This window comes from Rousettus aegyptiacus, unplaced genomic scaffold, assembly GCF_014176215.1.
Source record: "Rousettus aegyptiacus isolate mRouAeg1 unplaced genomic scaffold, mRouAeg1.p scaffold_m13_p_3, whole genome shotgun sequence".
Taxonomy (NCBI): Eukaryota; Metazoa; Chordata; class Mammalia; order Chiroptera; family Pteropodidae; genus Rousettus; species Rousettus aegyptiacus.
In genome coordinates this window covers 94,865,122-94,884,906 of record NW_023416306.1, presented here as the reverse complement: position 1 = coordinate 94,884,906, position 19,785 = coordinate 94,865,122, and the positions used below count along the sequence as shown (strand labels likewise).

At 33.6% G+C, this 19,785-nt stretch overlaps 1 long non-coding RNA gene across 2 annotated transcripts; it reads left to right on the top strand.

Moving 5' to 3' along the window:
- The first annotated feature begins 2,340 nt into the window (after positions 1 to 2,340).
- Positions 2,341 to 17,558, top strand: LOC107507505. Of its 2 annotated transcripts, XR_004950063.1 has the most exons (4): positions 2,341 to 4,596; positions 7,271 to 7,413; positions 15,265 to 15,506; positions 16,472 to 17,558. It is a non-coding gene; the product is annotated as an uncharacterized LOC107507505 (long non-coding RNA). The 2 variants fall into 2 exon arrangements; XR_001596174.2 differs by lacking the exon at positions 16,472 to 17,558 and having other exon boundaries at positions 15,265 to 15,560.
- Positions 17,559 to 19,785: the final 2,227 nt, after the last annotated feature.

Below are 19,785 nucleotides of genomic sequence, written 5' to 3'. Positions count from 1 at the left end.
GTTGTTAAGCTCTAGCTAACGAACTTTTAACGCTGGCTCAATGTAAAGCAAGACCTAGAAAACAGCAGCGATCAACATTTCTGGTTTTACAGTTGAAACCATGTAATTTATATGTCTCTAGGCAAGTAAGGTACTCTTGCTTGTCTAGTCTAACTGCTCCCCGAGAAGTAGCCTTCATATTATGTATGAAAAAAAAAAGAAAGAAACCAAGGTGCACCTAAGAAAGCTTAAATTAAGAAATGATTCATTTCAAAAATCACACCTACTGTAACAGAAGCTCCAAAACGCATGCCTGCTTTAAAACTCAGGAACTTTGCCTAAAATAGAGGAACCAAAATTACATAATATTTGAAAAGGCGAGAGCTGCCTAATGCATTAGTAAAACATACTTCGTCTCACGTGGCCCTTTTCTTCCAAGCCAACCGCTTTTGTTGCTTAGGGAGAGCCTCCTGATAATGTCACAAAGGACGTTTCTCAGACCCGTATGGATTATGTACACATTGGCTTGCTACAGACAGGTTTTGACTTTAAAACTCTACGCTTCATTTTACTTCTAAACATATTGTTTTGAAACAAAAACAAGGTGACTAAAGAAGACTAAATTTCTTCTCTAACTCAAAGCCAGTTCTGAAGATAATTCTGATGGAGAAAATTAAAACATACCTTTAACAATGATTTCATCTGACATAAAATGTGTCAGTGTTATTGCTTTGAGGAATTACTCTTAATGTGTACACTGATTACTAATGTCTTATATCAGAGCCCTACCACTTTGCAAAATTAGATTTGCTTTTTGCATCTTATTTTCTTAAACTGTGGTCTTAATAGTAATTGTACCATTTTCTTTAGTTGACATTAAGGAATGTGAACATGTAATTTTGTTTGGTAAATAAAAGTGAGGAAGAACTTTTGAAATCAAAAGTTTCCTTTCAATTCCTCAATCATACCAAAATAATAACTTTATTTCTGCTTTTATAAAAATTGCAATAACTTTTCTAAGAAATCTAGCCATATTGTGGACTGAAAGTTTAAATATTGCAGATATTATTGTGTCTTTAAGTTGCAGTAAGGTAAACAGTAGCTTTATTATTTCCAGAATCAAAGAATGAAGTGTGTGTGCTTTTTTTTTTTTTTTTCCAGATTTTAAGAAAGTTTTCTGGGCCCATATTGGATTATTTTAAAGAACCAATTGCCCAAATCATACATCAAAGTTCTGACACATTATTCTGTTTTCGTATGAATGGCAAGAAAATTAATAAAAATGACTTTTCATTCACACTAATACCTTAGACCCTATGTGCTCCAAGCATGTTCTCCATTTCCGTTCTTGCTCTGTACTTTAATAATTCATTTGCCACATTTAACCCTCTACTCAGTCAAATCCACCTTTATGTGTTTAAATCCAATTCATCCTTCAAGAATACTTATATGCCACTGCTGCGTGAAGCTTTCCCTAATTCCCCACCACCACCCCATCACCAAGTCACAGTTAATTTCTCTTCTCTGTGCCTTGTCACTCTTTCTTCATCTCTATTAGCACCGTTAAGTTTCCTCTTATTTCCCTCAGTATTCCTATACTATCTCCCATGAGAATTAGAATGCACCTTCTGGAAGTCAGAGATTCAGTTTTATTCATATTTCTTTTCCCAGATAAATACTTGATAAATACTTGTTAATGATGAAACCTAAATTTTCTAAATATATTTTTGTTTTATAACATTTGTATGACCTGTCTTTCTAAAAAGATATGGCATTAAAAGGTTAAGATTTGAATATCCTTTCCTAAAATAGTAGTATTAAAATACTCTAGCATGTGAAATTATCTAACACCTGACACATTTCCGGGTGAAACATTGAGCTTACCTGAAGACTTTTACTAGTAACCATAATCAATTTGAAGTGAAGATTTTTGTGTTTTTGATTGTTTTTTTTTTTTGTTTGTTTTGATTTGGTTAGGTTTGGTTTTTTAATCACAATTTCTTGTGTAGCTGTTAAATTTTGGTCCCATACAGTTTAAATTTTGAGATTTCTCTCTACCATAAACTGAAGACGTGGTTCCGTTCGTTGTCTTGGAAATTTTACACAAAATTTCCAGATCACAAAATGGACCATTTAAATCTTTATGGGACAGTCTACAGCCTGAACAAGCCGGAACCTGTCTAATCTCAGAAGTTAAGCAGTGTTGGGCCTGGTTAGTACTCGGATGGGAGACCAGTTACTAGGAAGACCAGGTGCTGTGGGCGTAAATATATATGTCTATATGTATGTATGTATGTGTGTGTGTGTGTGTGTGTGTATTTGGGATTGTAAACTGACGAGGTCCTTGCAATCTGTGAGGTCAACCAAGGGTTGCCTCACCTAAAAAAAAAAAAAAAGTTTATGGAACAAAGATAATAACTAAATTGCTTTCTGGAACTGTGTCAAAACTCAGACAAAAAGGTAAGAGAAGGCAAAATTCAGAAAAGGCAAGCAACATATAAACCAATGTACCAATGTGGTGTGTTTAGATGCCTTCTGATATTGCTGCAATCGTAATTTCAAATTTAGTGATTCTTCATTTCCTAAAAGTAACATTTTCTGAGTTTTGATTATCTTAATAAACATTCTTGAGATTTAACTTTCTGGTTATATATTAGTGTTTCAATTCCTAGAATACTTGAGATAAAAAAATAATAGGTACATAAACATTACCCACCAAGCTACAAGATATTAATTTTCACAAATTAATATCTAGTTACTAATTTTATCTCATCTCCACTTTACTTTCCACCCATTTTTATCATGTAACTTATGGAATGAAGATCATAAAGCTTAAAAAATGCATACCATTCTTTAATAAATAGGTCAGGTGTAGCAAAAGCTTTTGAAACATTCAAGCATAGAATATGCACATCATTTTACTTATGACCATGACATTAACACACAAAAAATCCTTAAGTTCCTTAAATAATAGTTTCTTCTTATAAATCTGTCCTGGCTGTGTCTAATCAAATTACATTTTTCAAAATAGTATGTCCTTCTCTGAAACTGTTTCTAGCATATATCTCCTAACTATTTTGTTTATAATTAATTGCCAGCAGAGTGATTTACTTTTGATAACAGTATTGTGTTTGTAATTTTCTAGACAATACAGCTTCTTTACTCAATGAGCAACAGGAAACTAAAAATACCAGCATTGCTTAAATTAATATCATCTTAATGAATAGCACCTAAATACTGGCAGATGGCCAAATGAATCACCTTTGTCTTAAAGTACCAAAACGGTTAAGACACGACCTATGTTGACTTAATTGTTCTTGAAATTCATCAGACAGGAAATCAAAATGCGACAGAGTCTTAGCTTTTGTCTTGAACATTTGAAGTTTTCTTAGCTCGTAATTTTTTACTTAGAATTGTATCTTTAATCCTACGATCTCCCATCCTTTTGAAACCAGTTAATTAAAACTCTATAGTCACCTTATAGAACTTTCACATTTGGGTAAAATGAAAACAAAAGAAAAACTTTCATAATGTGACATAAGCGGACTTTTCAGAGCTAGAAGTATATATGTGTACCTATTTCTATCTGCTTCCCTATCTGTTTCTGTTAAGAGCTGAAATTTGTGCCATCATGGTTAATGTTTTGACAGATTTTATCATAAACCTAGCTGTTGTAAATTGCCTTGAGCCCAAACTTAACTTGTTGTAAGCTCAGAAACAGGTTTTACTGTTAGTGACCAGAAAAGGAAATAAATCTATGTTCTCTTAAATGATAGAAGTTCAGAGTTTAACTCCTTAAAAGTTACACATTACTTGAAATTTGGGAGAAATTCTCATATTCTATGTTCAAGGCCTCTCAATTCTCAATAAAACATACATAAATACTTTTGTGACTAACTCATGGGAAAATATACCAAAAGAAATATTATGTGGCTTATACATGCTTACTAAATTTTATAACCAAAATATTATCCCTATATTTTTTAAATGTAAAAGCCCTTTACCTCAGTATATTGAATCAAAATTTTAGGCCTTTAATATGTAATTGGTTCAAAAGCTATGGGGCAGCCACTTTGTTTCCAAATAATTTAGTAGAATGCTCTTGCTTGACCCTATTTTATGCAGTCTGTCATCTATTATTTTATAACTACTTAGAGTATTTTATTAAACATACTCTCAATCATTACTATTCCTGGCACTCTGCAGATCTAGATCTTTTTTCTCTAACACACCTTCAATGACCATGACCATTAATATTTACCCATAAATGCATTTGTACACAGGCTCAACCATAGCACATCAGTGAAGAAAAAAAGAGTTGTTACCCAGTACTTTACCCTAGAATAAATCAAATCAACAAATATTTATTGAATGTCTACTATGTGCAAATAGCCATGGACTAGTCAGCTTTTAAAAGCCATCCGACTTTTCACACTGAAAAATCAAAGCATTATCATTTCAAGCATCACAGAAGCTGCCTCCATGTCCTTTAGATAGGAAAACTTCTGAGGGCTCTGCAAATACTTGGAATGAAGAAAGACAAAGAAGAGAAAGGAAATTTACAGACTGAAAAGAAGAGAAAGAATAACCTCAAATATCAATGATGGATTGCATCATGTATGTATGTATGTATGTATGTATGTATGTATGTATACATGTGTACGAGTTTATGTGTATGATGTAAATTATGTATATGTACACATCAAAAGAAGAATGAGTGAATTGAGAAAAATGGACTTTGTTAAGATGACTTAAGAATGGGCATTTACATTTGATTCCAGAGGTTTGCTTTAAAAATAGGCTTAATAGTTTGGCTAGTGTTAAGTTTTATGGTACCATGAAACCAAAGTATGTCGTGGTACAACAGAAAAATTACTCAATTTGGTGCCACAAGTTCTAAAACCTAACTTGCTCTAAAGTCTATTAGAAAGTGACCTCATTAAGCAATAGTTTATAATAAAAGAAGTGATTTCTATACTGTTACTATAGAAAATTTTCATAGGGGCCTATATAAGAAGTTATTTTATCATAAATAAGAGAAGCTACTTAAAAGCTTATTTTAAATTATTATTAGAAACAAAACAAAAACTACTGGTAAGAGGCAAAACTTGTATAGCTATTATATTATATTATATATTACACTATTTTATTGTACTATTTTATACTGAATATACTATATTATACTGTATTATACTATAATAGTCAGTGCATTTTATTTTATTAATCCATAGAAGAAAAAATAATAAGCTATATACCCATATCAAATAATTAAATGTTTCCTTAGTGAGGTATAAAAGGAAGGCCGGTGATGATTTCCAGCTTTACCAAATGGAATTAATCCTGGCTGCTTCGCATAAAGGGTGGGTGCATGTTGGCCATTGAAGATATTGTCACTGACATGTTCACAAGGATGTCTGGGGTCTTTTTTAAAATACTCGTTTAGGAGAACTAATTTTTAAATATCAATTTTTACCTTTTATTGATAGGCTAGGTTTAATTTCTAGTGAAAGTCACAGCAGACTCTTTAAATAACCTTTTTAAACAGTAGCTTTCATCTTTCCTGAAATGACTGAATTTAATTTCTCGATTTTTTTGTGTGTGTCTGGGGACCGTGTGTGGGGGGAGAGCCGGGGAGGAAACTGTTATAACTCTATTGTTCAAAGTTTATGCTTCTGTTATGACATTGTTGGTTATGAAGCAAAGGTGTCTTCTCATATATCTTTTTAATTATTTGCGACTTTGCCTATCCGGTCGTAATTTATTTTCAAAGCATACCCTAATTATACTGTAGTGAATTTTGGATTCTTTCTCAGCTACACTCTCTTTTCCTCATAAAACGATACTATTGGCCTTTGTAAATACAGTAAATACTTCCAATGTGTGACTACATTGGTTTGGTTTCTTTCATCTATTTTCTTGGTATATTGTATTTAATGTCTTTGGATATAATCTAAATAAAATTTCACTTGGATGATCCAAACCTAAGGCTCACGTTCATGAAGAAATATTATCTGTAAAGTTGTTTCTAATTTTCATTTCATCTTTCCCCTCCTTAGACCAGAATTCCCAGTGCTGAGACCCTCTCACTTAGGACCTTGCCTGGATTCACCTGCCCCCTTGTGGTGTTCCTCTCTGAATAGTTAATAATTTCTGAATCTTGGATTTGATATTACATGGCCTGAGAAATCTCATTATTCTTATCTAGCCGTCTAGGGTCAGAAAAGTTTTCTTCTGTTAGTCACTGACATGTAAAGATAAATGGACAGGTTTTTTTTTTTTTTTTTAATTTAATGCAGAACATAAGGAACACAGGAAATTGGAAATATAAAGAAATGAGTAGCTTGAAATAAATGATGATACTTTGTCTAGAATCAATATTAGGGACTTACAGGTTGATACACTAAAGAGATGTTTCAAAAATTCTCATAAACTTAAAATCAAATTTCTTCTATGTCAGTGTCTCCTTTTTTAGTGAGTAGAGGAGGGGAGAATGCTATTCTATTATATTTGAATTTTAAATAGATTTCTTATTTCCTTTCTTCAAGGAAGAATTCATTAATATAAAAAATAAATTAAACTATATATCTGTATAGTCGGATATGTGATTGACGCAAACAGGTTTTTGTTTCCCTTTCTCAAAAAGGAATTCCTTCACCTGCCACAGGGTTAATTTTTACATCTTCAGTTGAAGTCAGTGAGATTTGCACATGCAAAAGAGTTGTGTATGTTCAAGGAGTGAATTACCTAGCCACCAATTCAGGGACATTGTGCAAGAATAAGAACTTAAGAATTAGGCCTATAGTTTATAAAGAATAATATTAAGATAAAAGAAATGGAAAGAGGGAAGCATTATTTACATAAATTATTTTTCTTAAAAAGAAGAGATAGGTTACTAAATTACTGTTAACAAGACTCTAAGTAAATTTTTAAAATATATTTTTCTATCTGTTAACTGTAAGAGTAAATATTTCTAGGGGAAAAGATCTCTTTCTATGCTGTTCCACCTCCAACCCCTACTATCCTCCAAAGCTGGATTTGATTGATAATAGTGATCCTCTGTGGCATCAGGTCACCTCGGTTGAGATCTAGAAGAAACACTATGCAGGCTTTACTAAAGCTATTGGTAGTCCAACTCCCAAATTTCTAGTATCCACTGCTTCATTGTAGTTTCTCATACATTCATAATAGTTGACCTACTAACAGGTTCCCAGAAACACAGGTTCAAATTTTGGCAGGCTTACCTCACCTCTTTGTCCTTCCAAAGTACATAAATGCTAAAATGTGTTCACAGTGAAGAAGGGAGAGTCATTCCAATGGGACTTTTAAAACGAAGACCTTTTCTTCTCCTTACCAAGTTACTGCCATCCTCTCCAAAGAAATAAAGTTTTGTCAGTGCGCCCTTGGCATAATTCCTTCAGCCTGGATTAAACACAGGTGAGTAAGAGTCTACCTTATCTCCACAGGGCATTAGTCACTCTATAAAAGTTAAATTTATTATGAAATGCTTTGTTTGTGTTAACATATATCTTCTCTGGGAAGCTGGAAACAAAGGCATGTCCTTTAAGACTCCATATGGGGAAAACACATCCTCCTGTGGAATTTAACCTTAATTTGAACCAAGATCTGTGAAAGAAAAGCACTTTAGTGCATTGTTCCCTTGCTCCACCCATCTATCCCCTTATCTAAATGGGGTTACTGTTGCTTCGTGTTCTTTAACTCTTCCCATTCCACACCTTGCTTTCCTGAGTCTAAAATTTACCTTGGAAATGAAATATATTAAAATAATCGTGGCAAACAATTATGTTTTGCTTTTAAAGATAGTTTTATGTAATATATTAATTCTGATATCTTTCAAATCAAATAAATGGATAGATAGTTCATACTCCTATATCTTATTGTTCATTTTGTTGTTTTAACAAATGGTACATTGTAAAGAATGTTTTATTATCTAAAAATTGTATTTCTTGAAAATCTTCACTAAGATTCTCTTACTAGCAAACATTGTCATATATGCACAGTTTATACTTTATTAGAAGTAAAGAATAATTAGAAGAAAGAAAAGTTTACATTAGGAATAGAGATGAGGTATATTTGAAAGACTAATTTTCAACCTCCGTTTTGCTTCAGTCTGTTGCAGTCTTTAAAATGTTTTTAATGTATATAAATCCATAAATGCACAAACAATCTCTTTTTAAAAGCAAAAGCAAAACCCCATCATAGCAGACCTGTTGCTTATAAGCATCAAGGAAAGTATGTCCAAAAACAATTTTTAAGTTGACATTTTAAAAAGTACTGCTTATATGAATGCTTAAAGTTTCTTTAATAGCAGCTAACAACAAACGTAATTATTGAAATAGTTTTTCTTCACTGACTTTTGTTACATTAAGGGAAAAAATCATGAACTAAATTTGAATATAAGCTTAGATATTCATTTATTTTTTAAAAGATATATGAACATGATTTCTGAATAGACATGTACTCAATTCCTCTACACAAAATAACTATTTTCAGCATTATTAAATTGAAAAATTCTTAGCAAAAATAAAATTATAGCAAAACATGAATATATTCCTTTGGTCATATATTTCATTATCACATATATATTTTATTTAAACTATAGTGTTAAAGTTAGTTTGATAAATGTGTTTTTTAGAACTATGGAATGTATACATAATACATTTAGGACATTAGGACATTTATCACAAGTAATATCAGCCTCTTCGTCTACATTTATTGGTTCTACCCAAACCAATCTGCATATGAAAATCATTGAAACTTAGTCTCTATCACTTGTTAACACTTGATTATATATTTTCATTATTTAAATTCATAATATGTATTGTGTTTTCATGGAAGTTGTAAATTCACATGGAGCAGTAATGAGTTGACAATTGGAATACCTTAATTTACCTTTTGAACTCAATTTCTTGGTTCTCTTGGACTTCGCACTGAATTAGATACTAATTTGATACAAACCTCCTTAAAAGAAAACAGCCCTATATTGCTTTCCTTACTAAATGCTGCCCCCAAATTTTTCCAAAGATGATTTTGGGTGACCGTCTTCATGAAACACGTAGATGCCTACGTAGTTATATCATCCCTTCATGGTCCTACCGAAAGATAGCCATAAGAAGATCTTTCACGGGAGTTAAATGGTCAAAATAATAGATGAACAAGGTAATGAGAAAAGCGAAAGTTAAGTATAAAATTGAAAAGTCAGATATTAACCAGAATCAAAAAAAAGAATGAAAAGTGTGAACTTTGTAGATGATAGGAAGAAACATTTTGCAAAAACCGAAGTAAAGGAGCAAAAGGGAGAGAAAGAACCAAAGATAATTCCAAACTATCACATGTATTGATTTTAGTAAATCTCAAAGTATTTTCAAAATTAGATACAAGAGGTTAAATGTATGTGTTTATAAAAATGTAGACAATAGTGGTCTTCATGTATTAAATTTTAAAGATGTAAGATGTGGTAAAACAACTAGAATAATAAAATACTGAGCATCTTTATTGACTGGGAGCTATATTACTATACAAAACTGTTAAATGATATTAGAAAAAGCAAATTATGTAATAAATTTTATGGAAGGTATTTATTTTTCTTAATTTTTATTTATATTCAAATCTTCAACACTAACTAGAATATACTGAGCAAAGTAGAGACTTGAAAATATTTAGTTGAATCAAATAGTCCTTACCCAATGAAATAACAATATGGTAGAGCCACAAGAAGTGTGGATAACAGACTGTGGTGATGTGTGGGGGTTAGGGGACAAAGGACTCAGTTGTAAAACATCTAAGCCTTATTAATGTATTAGTCACTTAATGACATAATAATTTATAGTTAAGTAAAGGTGATAGTAATGTCCTCGGAGGAAATATTTCTAATCTGGTTATATTTGGAAGTCTTCAATATTTTATTAAAAGTATATCTAGATGAGAGAATTGAAAGAGATAATAGAAGAGGTTTTATTGTTTGTAATTGTCAATAACTCAGACAACACCATACTGGGTGCTGGGACACAAAATTGAATATGACTGTTTCTACCCTCGTGACAGTCATAGTCCAGAAGGAATGACAGAACTGTAAATAATTATGATATGGTATGATAGGTTCTATAATAGAGGAAGTCTCAAGAAAGCTTTGGCAGAACAGGTGAAAGGGCATCTTGCCCTTTCTTTGAGATTAAAGAAGGCTTCCCAGAGGGTATGGTGTTTGAGCTAAGTGCCATTAGGATCAGCAATTAAGGAGTCCATGGTGACTTTAATGAGAACAGTTTCTGCTGTAATGAGAGGCAAAATCCAGAGTGTAGTGAATTGACAAGTGAATGAAAAATGTAGAAGTAGAGATAGTGAATATAGACTACCTTTCCTGGGAAATTGTCTTCTAACTCTTTTTTACTTGCTACCTCTGAAAAGATTTAATAAGGAATATCACATTGCAAAGCACGATTGAGTCTAATGATAGTAATAGATTTTTTGTAAATGGTTAATGAATGAATTGCATTTCACTTCTCCAAGTTCAATGACATGAATCCTTCCAGCAAGAGCCTCGGCATTTGAAGGAGGGTTATACCTACACTTTGCAGAATAAATGTCTTTGATCTCGAATTCTTCTATTCTTCTTTTCTATTCTGGAGCTTCAAGTCTCAGTTGCTAAGTATACCCCGATAAAATTTTCTCTTTCCTTCCTCTCTTCCATCTTTCTCATAATTATTATACCTCTAGCCATACATCTTCAAGTGATTCAAATATTTTATTAGCCATACCTTATCTTTCGAATGCTAAATATGACCTAATGAATAAACTCTGAATTCCTTAGAGCATTCAGGGCTCTCTAAAATTTGTTCCAGTCTACTTTCTTGGCTTTATTTTTCTGTAGCCTCCTCAATCATGCTTCAGCTTCATCTTTCCTTCTAGGTACCATGAATGTCCTGGCTTCCACTTCCTGACACTGTTACCTTTACCTGGAATCGCCCCCCTCCCTGAAATGTCATACTGAGACTATCTGACATTTACAGTCTCACTTAGTAATCTTATTCCCTATAAAAGCCTTTTTTGATCTTCCCGTATCTAACTTTTTTTGTCAACTCTTAGTATTTATATGTGCTTCTCTGTACTTTTCATTTACTCGTTTATTCTAATTCATTCAACAAACTTTTATTGAGCACCTACTATGAGCCAGGAACTAAAATCGCCATTTTCTGGTTTTTTCCCTCCACAATTAAATAACTATCTCATCACTCCTATCAGACTATAAATTCTTTGAAATCAAAAATTGTCTAATATAGCTCTATAAGTATTATACAGTAATTGTTCAACAAATGTGTTGATTACATTAATGAATAAATTAATCACAAATGGAGATTCATCTCCTGAAATTCAATGAGATAAAGATAGCACCCAAATCTTTTATCCTCCCTGCCAGAAATTCCCTCCTAATATCATCTACAAGAATATGATTTGTCACTTCCTCAACTTAACTGTCTTAAAATGGCATTTAAAAATACATAGCATTTGATTTTGTTGTATTTATTCTCTTAAACTCTTCCCTGTCTTCAGCTCCATCCATTTCACTAAAAGATTCCACAAGTTATAGTATTAATCAAATCCTTCCTTTTTACCTCCATTACTACCTCACTTAGCTGGTGACCATACTGCAACATCCATCTTAAAAGCATCACTCAACTCTAGTCACTTTCTTCATTCAACCCATCCTACATGACTTAGCTTTGAATATAAATTCAGATTACATTCCTTTTTAAATCTTTCCTTTTTCTTTAGACATTATAAAACTGTTTAATACTAAAGCAGTTCCATTTATTCCCTAATCTTCTAATTATTTGCCAACAATCTTTAGCTTAAAATGTCCCTCGCCTCTAGAACATTCTACCTCTTCACTTCAACTAGCACAGTTTACTGTAACTCCAGCTATCTAGAACCCAGCTTAAAATCCATTTTCAAGGAAGTTTTTTGATTGACCTAGATTCATGTATTACTGTACTTATTTTCTACATATTGTTCAACTACTATATTAATTTGAATCAAATATGCATTTGTCCGACTTGCATTTCTCTGAGATGCCTCTGCTAAGGACATTATCTAACCAAAACAGTGTAAACTCTTGTATGAATCCAGTATAATGATCTGTATTTTAAGTGTGAAGCTTCGTTCTTCATGATGATGTTAATCTGTGGTTTTCTGCCCTTTAGGTAAAACAAAAATGCTAGATTAAATAGCACCAAGATATTCAACTCTTCTAGAATTACAATATATAACCTAATAATCTTTATTGACTAATCAACCAAAATTTACAGAAAAATAAATTAAATACTACCTTAACATGATCTCAAATATATGCCAAACCATAAAATATGAGTAAGAGAGTGAATTTTGGACTTGAACCTCAGTTTCTACTGTTCTTTTATACATAATATCTGGCATTGAATTTTTTAAAAAGACATTAAAGAGAAAGAAAAATAACCCACATGAAAAGATAAAATAGTCAATAGAAACAGACCCAAAGATAACCTAGATATTGGAATTGTCAGCAGAAACTTCAAAAAAAAAAAAAGAAAAAAAAGATATTAATTTCAAAATAGTAATTTCAAAATAATTTCAAAATAGATATTAATTTTGAAAAAGAATAAAAAGATATTAATTTCAAAAAATTAATTTCAAAATAGATATTAATTTCAAGATACTAATTTCAAAAACTATAAGACTTCTCAGAGAAACAGAAATCAAAATGAAATAGCATCTTTAAATGCTGAAAGTAAAAAAAAAATGCAAAACCTAGAATTAAATGCCTGGGTGAGGGGCAGAGAGAGAGAGAAAGAGAGAGAGAGAGAGAGAGAGATAGAGACTAGTATCATAAAACAGGACTTCACTAAAAAAAAATCCTAAAAGGAGTTGATTAAGCAAATGGAAAGTAACACAGATGGAATCACTATAGGAAAGAATGAGAGCACCAGAAAGGGCAAATTATGAGATAAGATAAATGGATATTGACTGTTTAAATAAAGCATAAACTTGAGGGAAATGTTTACCTAAGTGGTCATCTAGTCTGCACTTGAATGTTCAATGTTGATAAGCTCACTATTTCCTGAGGTAGCTTACTCTATTTATAACCATGTTACAAATGTCTTTATACTGAGCGGTAACCTGTAATCCTCGCAAATTTCTACCTTCTTGCCCTAATTCCGCCACAATAAATAATCTAATTTCTCTAACACATGCTTGAAATAACTAGTATCCTCCAATGTAACAGAAATTTTCATTCTTTGGCCAAACATCCCCAGTATAAACCATGCTTCACAAGGCATGCTCCAATTTCCATCTAATCTCGAATCTTTTAAATGCATCTTACTTTGTATTTCTTAAAGAACAGATCCCAACACATGAAACATAATCCTTAGTGATCAAGGCCTTTTTGCTTTCCCCAATACGTGTGCGAGGCAGTGAATTTATCTTTTATAAGGAGGGCAATTAGTATGATTTATTCATATATAATTCCTAATTTAGCCTTTGTGAAAACTCTGGCTGCAAGAAGTTAGCACTTATTTGTGTTCACTGAACGTTTTGTTGAGTAGTATTAGGCTAGAAATGGTATAAAGGCAAGAATTGGCCAATGAGATTCTTGAGGCTATTTCAACAGATAGCGGACAGTACGGACTAAAACTGTGACCTTCCAAATGTCAAGGAAGAAAAGGTTGGGGTAATTGGGCTATTGCTAGGATATATTAATTAATTACAGATGTATGGGCAATAGGAGAAATAGATCAATGATGACTATAACTTTTCAAGACTGAGTGATAAAGAGAATGAGAAAAACATGCAAGTCAGGAGGCATGCCTTGTTACTGAGAGAAATATATTGCTGTAATTTAAATGTATTTCATATTCATGGAAATACCTTTTAAGCAGATAAGATGGAAGTTTTGATTGGAGGACAGGGATTAACTTTTAGCTTGGTGCATGATAGCTCAAGCCATGAAACAAAAGAACAAAGGGCCTATCGATGTCTTCTAATGAAAGACCATCAGAGACATACCTATAGGTGAACAAGTTAGACTAATTGCTTGTTGCAAATAAGGGAGACCACACACCACAGGGAACTATGTGGCATTTCAGTAAGAGGGCATTAGAAAGGACTTATAGGATTGAGCTTGTGTTAAATCATATGGGGGAGGGTTCAAGAGACCTGGGACTTTGACCTAAATGCTGTGGGGGTAATTCTATAATTGGGCATCTTAAGAAATCTTATCTAGGAAGGAAGACTAGAACACAGCTAAGGACATAATTTGTAAAGAAGCAACAGCTGGGATGGGGGAATATTTGCTATTTTTGTGGTTTGCAGTGACTTCGTTTTTATCTGTGCTTAGACAAAATTACAAAGTGGTCTTTTTGTCTCACTTCTCCATGGTTATAGAGTGGCCGGAGTTCAGTAACATTGTTTATGTTTGACAGGAGAACTCCTAGGCCTAAGCCGTGAGTGCCAGACCAAATCTTACAAACACCATAGCCTTGCTGGAAGTGTCAAGCCAGTTTCCAAATGTGCAGGGCTGTCTTTGATCTCTCTAGGCCATGGACTTAGCCTTGGGGACCTATAGCAAAGGTTAGAATAGACAGAACAGACAGTTATGGAGACAGAGAAGCAGCCAAGAGGAGGTAGAGATTGAGGATGGGCTAGTATCAAGGAATCATTGATGGGAGAGTGTTCAATACTGCAAAGAATACTTAGAGCTGTTAAGACTATTTGAGATGCGGGGGTGGAGGGGGCGGGGATGGAGTAAAAGCATGATAGAATCAAGGCATCACTACCGATCAAAGACATTTAAGGGGCCACAGATCAGATTGCAAGGCTGTGGAGAAATAGAGACTGTGGATGAGTGAAGATCACTCATTTAAAAGTTTGGCAGTGAAAAGGAGAGCAAGAGAATTTAACCAGAAGATTTTGCAAAACCAATTGAGGAAGTCCCTTCACCCCGCCTCCCTCCAAAAAAATAGGGATTACCATTATGTGTTTAAAGCTGAAGAGAAGGAGCCATTGGAAATAGAAACAGTAAAGATGCTAGTAAAGCAGTGAAAAACAGAAGAGAAAAAGAGTCTGGGATCAAGAACTTCAATAGATATGTTTGTCCTGGAGAGGAGGTTATGTTTGTCCTCCTAGACTTAACAGAGGAGGTATTGGTACAAGTATAGAAACGTTGACTTAGAATGAGGGTAGATGAAGGGCTGGATGACAGGTAAAATCATCTCTTTTTTTTCTTTTACTTTTCAGGGAAGTTAGAAGCAAGATCATCTGCCAAGATTAAGGAGGAAGGGAGATGAAAGAGCCTGGAGAAGATGTGAGTCATCTGCTAACAGATTGTTTAGTGAATCAGCAAAAGATGCTGTTTTCTACTAAGTCACTTATTAAAGAAGAAAATGCAATCGTCGCTGTATATTGTGAATTCATGGAGGATTTAGGAGTGAGAGCCCTTGTATTCTCTAAAAAAAAGGAACAGGTTGCCATCTTTTTATGTGAGTGTACAAACAAACCCTTTTCTTGGGATGCTCATGCTAGATTAAATATTATTTGATACAAATAATTTGAAACTTTTATTTTGGTTTTTGAACTGTATCTCCCAAAGGGGGGGGGGGGAACTCACTATTTTCAAATGTAATAGAATATCCACCAGAAACAATAACCATCCAGAAGGATGATTTTCATAGTTTTAGAGCAAAGAAAATTACCATTAACATTTCCATTTACAGTAACAAAAACGCCCATCCTCCAATCCACTTGAATTTTCTGTTTATATGTATCTAAATAACTAGATGCCTCACTCATTCCCGATATTAGGTGTGATTGAGATAACTCACTCAGAGGCGGCAGCAGCAGCAGTTTCTGTGCACAGAGTAGCCCATGCTCTCGTGAGCATCAAAAGGAGATGAAGCCTGATTAACCATTTTGAAATCTATCGGATGAGGAGAAGTCCTTACAAAACAACTTTTATACGCTTTAATTAAAAACGTGTTCCGGCAGCTCAGGGCTGAATGGGCTTCAGGGGGAGCAGGGCTGAGCGCGTTGCTATGACGACACCAAATCTTTTCACGCCTGCCCCTTCCTCAGCACACTCTGTCTAGCTCTCTCCAGCCATTAATTTGCTTCTATCCCATCTCTCATTCCCTCACTCCCTCAGTCTGCTAGTCTATATGAGAACCAATACTTGCTGCTATTTCTGTTGCGGTACTTCTCCCTCCCTCTCTCTTTCTCCCTCGTCCTTTTATCCCTTACAATTCCAGGCAATTTCTATTTTCTTGTTTCTCTTGAAAACAAGTTTATTCCCTGAGTTAAAAACACTAAAAAAAAAAAAAAAAAAAAAAAAAAAAAGTCACAGCATGGTAATCATTGTTAATTACTCCTCATGATAAAATAATAAATCCATTTTTAAGGGGTGAATATAGTTGAGAAGGATCTATGTTGTACATTTTTTACTTTTCAGATTGAACGCTGGCTACTAAACCACCCCTTCTGTTGCTGAAGCTAAGGCTAAAATAAAAAGGGCTGTGCTTTACTCTACTAAAGGTAATTTATACTTATTATTAAAATCCCAGCTTATTCGACAAACAGTATCATCTGGTAACAAATTTAAGTGAATGTAAGACTTTAAAATATGTCCTGGAAAAAAAAATGCAGACTTCACTTTATTTAAAGTTGTGCTCATTCAGAAATTTGAATAAAACCCAACACTTTCACTTGTTATACCACATAAAACAAGAACTGGGCAGAACTTGCTCATCTCAGAATCTAACCACCAACCTATTAGAAGCTGGTATCTTTGCAATTTTGTTTTCGTTGCATTTTTAGAGACCATAATATTATTACACAACTTCTTTATGTTACTCTTTGAGTCATCAGAGGCCTTATCACCTTTTATTTTGATTCCAATTTTAATTTCCCCTTTCTTATTCTATTTTATAAGATGAGATAGGTGAGTGGAATGCAGTAAAGATCATTTGTCATTTGTTCTCCCTACTTAACTCACAATCTGTTCCTACCATAATTATACTTCCAAAGTGAATTATTTATCAGATTCTTAAGCATTTCCTCTAATTGCCTGACTCAGTCGAGATGTTGTAACTTCAGAAATGGGTGTAGTCTGGAGTGTTGTTCTGGGTATAGCATGGTCCAGTGGTCGTTACACAGAAAGGGGTGAGTCCTTGAGGGCCCAGAGTCCAGTTTTGAGTCTGAGACTTCCAATCACAATTCAGCTTTGAAGCCCCAGCCTCTGCATCTCTGGAATTGAAATTTAAAAGTTTAATTTTTCTTTAGATGTTTTTAATGAACTTCCTTGGTCTCTTTATTATATAAAACTCCAACATAATATATTCCTGAGAGGCTACATGTAAATCTGTGAGACACAAGTTAGCAAATACTCTAAACTCTCTCTAGTATGAGGAACAGTATTTCTTTTAAATGAACCAAACCCACATTGGTTTCTAGATTCTGTTCTTATAATTTAGGAACTTGCCGTATTTTAAAAAGAGAAAGTCCTTTGACTTCTTACCATAGTCACATTTAAAAGGTGACAAGGCTGCATGACCTAGCATTTGGGTGACATTTCACAAGTGGACTGTCTCCTCTTTATAATGCTGCTGTAATTTCGATAATAAAATTATTGAGGTTTAACTTTATTAAAAACATAAAGTATTAAAAACATAAAGCCAAATGTTTGTACATGTTAAAGGTGTTTTTCCACTTGGGGCACTTTATCTGGGTCCATCTTAGGTGGGAATGAAAGAAAGTAAATGTGTATAGATTGGCTAAATAAATATGGGAACAGGTATTCAGGTATCTGAGGTGGATTTGAGACCTAATAAAAATGGATTCTCAAAGAGCATATTTAAAATGTAAGTAGATTTTACATAAATATCAGAGAAAATATTCCACTGACAAAATGTTTTACACCATGAATACAGTGCTTCTCCATTATATTGATAAGCTCAAAAAGTGGGAGTCCTTCAGTTTTTGACATTTAAATCTATTCTGGACTTGGCTTGGGAAAACTTTGAGGGGAGTAATCTTGCAAGTGAGTGGACTAAAAAATATAAGTAAGTGTTTTCCATCACCATGTTCTATTGTCCCATGATTCAGTTAATCTCAAGGCACAAGGAGTTGCACTTTAAATAGCACAGAACTCTCATTTCTACTGAAATGTTTTACACTTCCGCCCTCTTAATTTTGTTTCATGGCCAAAGACAACTACATGAAAATTGTGGTATCTTTTGTTTAGCAATTCATTCATCCTATGGAGCCCTGCTCATCAAAAGTCACATAATCCTTTATGTGTGCTCTGGCACTAGAAAAATTGTTTATGTGATAAACCACAGAACTGTCCTGTTGCTTCTGTGGTCTGCTGGATATATGTCAGAATCAAATCTTTTTTTGGTGGTTGTTTTGAACATATTGTTATTCATGGAATGGTGTTTACACTGAGCCAGAATGTGGTTACTCTGAAGTCTTCAAAACATCAAAAAATTAATTCCAAAATAGCTATCCCTACATATAACTTATTTTGACCATACATATTGTGTTAAACTCTTATTTAAGTCTATAGCCATGCTACCCTGAACATGCCAGATGCCAGATCCTGTCTGATCTTGGAAGCTAAGGAAGGTCTGGCCTGGTTAATATTTGGATGGGAGACCACCTAGGAAGACCAGGTGCTGTAGGCACAAATAAATAAATAAACTCTTATTCAAATTCTTCATCTTTAAAATCCATATTACTGACATTTTTACCCTGTATAAATGCTTTTCTCTAGTATTTATAAACAAGTGATAATGAACAGCCAAAGGAAGCACAGCAGCCCACCAGGTGTACAACTGTGTGTCACAAGTGAAGACAAAGTTTTAACCTCTACTCAATGTTACAAAAGAGATGTTATAAAAGACAGCTGAAGTAACACGACCCTGTAAATGTACTGGTCCCCAAGATTCCAGCCTATCTATTCTTTAATAAGGTAAAAAAAAAAAAAAAAAAAAGTGTCCAGTTGAGAAGTTACTCATTCTTTGATAACTCGTAATAAGTATTTGGAGTTTAATAATTCAAGCAAGAATAGCATTACCCATAGGGTTCTTTATTAGAGACTCAGAATATCTGCAAGGTAAATATTTTACATCTTTTTCAATGTCAGTGAAAAACATGCAGACCTCACAAAAATAAATATAATGCTTTAATGTAAGTTATATTCAGGATGCTGTCCTTCTATAAGACAAAAAAAAGGGGGGGGGAAGGAAAAGAGAAAGAACTGAAGTCTTCTCTTTAATCTCATTTATATGAAATTTTTTCTCCTCCTCCTTCCCCAAGTGCCTAGTCCTAAAAGTAGAAGGAAGTAGTCAGAGTTACATGGACTAAATTGATAAATTTTGTAAATTTGTAAATATACTTAAGGCTGAAGGGAATTAAATAACTAATTTCCTATTTCTCATGATAAGAAAATCCCCAGCTAAAAGTCATAAATCTAAAATATTTTCCTTGGTTTACCTTAAATCAGCAGATCACTTAATTTATTGCTTTCTCACTTTGAAGAGACAGTTTTGTGGACCTGAAGTTCTTGTGGATGCTCCTCTAAGTCAGCATATCTAATTGTGTACAACCCCCCTTCCCCCCCCCCCCACACACACACATCGAATCTCCTATAGTATACTTGTGCCAGCTCTAATTCCCTGAAGCTTGAAGATTGAGATAGTCAGGACAATTGTTAAGGAACGAAAGACTAATCCTAATCCACGGTTACTAATCTAGAGCATTCCA